The 4,579-nt window shown below is 35.2% G+C and overlaps 1 pseudogene; it reads left to right on the top strand.

Annotated features, from left to right (window-relative positions):
- Positions 1-277: 277 nt before the first annotated feature.
- On the top strand, positions 278-2,474 carry LOC111146243 (annotated as a pseudogene).
- Positions 2,475-4,579: the final 2,105 nt, after the last annotated feature.

The raw sequence follows: 4,579 nt of genomic DNA, 5'->3' as shown, positions 1-4,579 counted from the left end.
ATTATCTTTGCTTGGGGAAAGGGGGACTAAGGCTCATGACAAAGCTGAAAAAATGGTTTGTAAAGCACACTCTTCTGAATGAAAGATGTAGAAGAAATTTTTATATATATGAATATATACACACGCTTATTTCCTTGTGGTGTCTCAGAGTTCCATACTTGCCTTCAGAAAACAGCTGAATTAATAATAACAACACAAATGTTCCTGCTTGTGATGAAATCGACTTAGAAATGATAGAACGATTAGGAATGCTGATGTATATAAGAATCGTAAGGAGATGGATTCTTGTGCATTGACCGCCACTAGTGCCAGTGACCTAGGTGAGGTCTGTTGTACGAATATAGCCTCGGGTAACAGGCTGGAACTACTGCTGTGCACGTTCTGTGTATCTACGCAATGCTAACTCCAGGCCGAATCTGTTGGTTTCTTCCCTGAAACTGAAGTAGCTGTGCAGTGGTTAAGCCCGGTTTCAAGGAAGTTACTAACTATCCTCATTCATCCTAAGTGAACACACTTGGACTGTTAAACTGTATGGTGTCTTGGGTTCCAGGATGGTTTTCGTTTTGGGGTTTTCTTTGTTTTTGGTAAGGGAGGGTTGGGGCAGTAGAGTGGTGTTCCCTATTTTCTATAAATTAGTTTACCATTTTGCTCTTCCATTCCACTCCTAGTAGTGTTTTGTTTCAAAAACTTGAGTGTAATAAGCACTCCATTTGATCATGCCAGAAGTACTCACTGAGGAGTTTCAGGATAAGTGGCTATCCCTCTTGCTATCTGAGGTGCCTTTCAGACCCAAGGTGAGAAATCAGATTCTGGAAGCAGCAGAAAGAAGATTGCCATGTATGATGTTGGTGAACCAGGTGCTGATCTTACTGAATACATCAGAGGTATTCTAAAGGGAGTAAATAAAGGTGAAGGATTTTGAAACTAGGAATTCACATGGGGCTAATCTTAATTTCCTATGTATTTTACCCTTAAGGAAGTTGAGGCTGTCCAGTAGCCGTCATGTACTATGTACTATCAACACATGCTTGAAAAATAACTAAATGTATTGGTTACTTACTAAGCCAGAAGCTTTTAGCAAATAAGCTCTATATTTAATCACCTTATAAGGTAAATGTTATTTATTTGATATGTAAGTTGAAGAAACTGAAGTTCACCCATTATAGGGACATGCTTCAGGTAACACAGTTCCTAAACATACCTAATCTAAGATTCAGGCTAGCTTATCTGACCCTAAAGCCCTTTCTCTTCTCCCCATACTGTTCTGGATATCAGATAATATGTGTTTTAACAATGGTGTTTGCATATGATGCCTTTTCCCTCCCTTTGAACTTGTTGTATTATCAACTAGTCTGGGCCATGGAAAGTTAGGGTGTGAAGTGTCTGGAATTCATCAGATTTTGAGGTTTAAATGTAAGCATTCCCTGAATGATGGCTCCAGAGGACCTCTGACATTCTTGTTCTCCCACTTGCTTTGCTTATATTAAGAAGTAAGTCAGTGGGTGTGATGATGCTGAATCTTAACAAATCTGATTTATACAGCCAGTACTAAGTTCAGTTTATGTTTAAAAAGTTCAAATAATATTTTAAAGGATACAAACCCAAATATGTCATATGTGTATTGTGTTCTTACAGTTGAAATGTTTTGTTTTGTTGTTAATTTGTCATTTAAAAGAATTAAAACCTCATCTTGACAGATATATGTCAATAAGCTCTTCTGCACCTTACCTTTTTAATAAGTTATTTATTAATCAGTTTATACAGATAACATTTAAAAGTCAAGGTGCATTGCTTATCTCTGCCTCCCACCTCCTTCCCTGAGTGACGCTCTGGCTGCACCAAGCTAACTCAGGGTTCCAGGCTCCTGCTAAGCTAGTGCCACTGTAGTCTCTCTCCAGCCGCAGTCATAATCATCTCCTGGGACCTCATTAGCCACGAGGAGATGTTCTCTGACATCTACAAGATCCAGGAGATCGCCAATGGGCTGTGCCTGGGGACAGGGGGGCGATGGTTAGTAAGACAGATGGTAACATTGTTGACTCACTTCTTGGTGGAAATGTCTCCAGCAGTAGTTTTCATTGTAGAAGTTATCAGTCAAAGGCAAATTTGAAGAACAGAGGCCAGAAGGTGTAAAACCATTTATGACAGGGACTGCAGAACAAATCAAGCACATCTTTGCTAATTTCAAAAACTACCAGTTCATTACTGATGAAGACAGGAATCCAGATCGCATGATTGCTCTGCTGGACTGTCACAAGGATGGTATGATCCCATATATGATTTTCTTTAAGGATGATTTAGAAATGGAACAATGTTAACAAATTTGGTTATTACATTGGATGTATCACCTGTTGTCACGATTGGCTGCTACTCTTCATCCACACAACACCAGGACTTAAACAAATGGGACTGGTATCACCTTGAGCTCTTCATTTATTTTTACCTTGATTTATCTGGAGCAGAGGCATAGTTTTTAAGAACAAAAATATGTCATGTCAGTTGTTTACAAATAAAATGCATTTAAACTACTGAGAGAATGCCTTATAGTTTAAGACATAGGTAAATCCGAATCATGTAGTGTCCTGGAGAAACTGGAGCCTGGTTGTAGACTAGTGCTAGAAAGCATAAGATGGCCTGGGGATAACTTCTACAACGAAAACTACTGCTGGGACTGGAATATAAAAAACAAAACCAAGAGTCTTAATTCTGAGTTCAAGGAAAGGAAAAGACCATGATCATAGCCAGGCCAACATTTGAAGTGGGTTCCTTACACATCTCACCACCTACAAATGGGAGTAATTAACTCCAGAAGAGATTACCAAAAGAATATAGTTGGAAGGAAAAAAAAAAAGTTGAGGTACATTATGTAGTAAACCCCTGTCTCATAAAGGAATTTCACTAGGAAAATGGATCGTCTACATAGAGTCCTAAGAATTGAAATACTAAACCATCCATTATTTGCAGAGATATTAATGGACTCAAACACTTTCTAGCAAAAGGTATTCTATGTTCAAAAGTCACTCATTTGTATTGACATATTTATAAAGTATAATTTTAGTAAAGGCTGATAAATTTATATAGGACTAGTTTCAACAATATATGATTATGTTAGTATGCATGAATTTGATTTTGAATACAGTTATATTCCCATTTTTATTGTATGTGGAGATAACTCTGTTAAAATAATGAAACACCAAGATCATTAATGGAAAAAGTCCCAGTTGCTCCATGAAAATAAGGGAGTTCTTTATTAAATAAATAAATAAATAAATAATCATCCAAAATAGAAAGTTTAAATCTTAGCAGTTTATAAGGTTGTTTTTTTTAAAACATATAAGAAAGCTGGCGAGAATGACTTGTTTAATATTTACAATCATATTTTAGTTTTAAAAGACTGCCACCATATTTTTAAAAAATAGCTACACCATTTTCCAATGAGCAATATAAAAATGTTTCATTCTTCTAGTATCTGTGGAAGTTCACATAGATAGTACTTTCTAATATGTAGTATTAAAACTGCAATTGTATAATTTCATGGTGATTTATTTCTAAAAATGTGTTTTATCATCTAAATCCTCATTCAGTGACAATTATGAGGAACTGGGATACTATATAAAAGGACTTCAGGTCATTCCATATCAGAAAGCTATAGGTAATTGCCAATAATAAAAATTGTTATTTGTTTAAATTATGAGTTAAGTTGTCAAAGAGATTTGTGAATTCTTACTAAAGAAATCGCTATTCTTAAATGATTTTAAGTGTAAGTGACTTCTACTTTTATGAGGCATTAGCTCAGAAAATCAGACTGCCATTTAATTTTGCTCTTGTGAGCCTATTGTCTTCATTTCATGTCCTTCTTGGGATACATTTTTCTCTGGAATTTTGAAGATTTATTCATGAAGTCCCATTAGCATTAATAGGGGTTGTATAACTTTATCCCCTACACAGCCAGTGGTAAATGAAATCCCTTTGGCATAATTTTCAGGCATTTAAATGAGTCTTGGGCTTTATAAAATACAATTATGGTGCAATGTTACTAATGTAAATACTGAGAAGGTGTGGGAGAGGGAATTAAAGGTGCCCTTTATAATGACACATGAGAGGCCACACTTTCTCAAATTGAAAGACACAATTGAGAGAACTTGTCACATTATCTATCTGATCATCACTAGTTTAGGGAATAGTGCTGCCTCTCCTAGAATTAATAGATATTAAATCCAAAATCTGACTTAACCATCAGATCACACAGCTTTTTTCTTTTTCCTACTGGAAACAATGGCAAAAATTTTTATTGCTAGTATTTAACTTTTTAATGTGCAGGTATAGTATTTATGTGTATAGTATATTATGGTATATTATATATATTTTAGTATATATATATATATATATATATAGTATATAATATATTATAGTATATTATGGCATGTAGCAACCTTGCTTGCAAAAGACTATAATTACAGATTTGTTTAATTTTAGTAACCTCTGTGTTAGAAGAGTTACATAATTTCCAGTGAGAAAATCACAAATAACAATAAAGCATCTGGGAGTGAGGCTAAAAAATGTCAAGCTCTTAACATAC

Source organism: Enhydra lutris, unplaced genomic scaffold, assembly GCF_002288905.1.
Source record: "Enhydra lutris kenyoni isolate GAN:26980312 unplaced genomic scaffold, ASM228890v2 scaffoldscaffold2, whole genome shotgun sequence".
Lineage (NCBI taxonomy): Eukaryota > Metazoa > Chordata > Mammalia > Carnivora > Mustelidae > Enhydra > Enhydra lutris.
The sequence above is the reverse complement of the archived record's forward strand: the minus strand, read 5'-3'. Positions and strand labels throughout refer to the sequence as shown.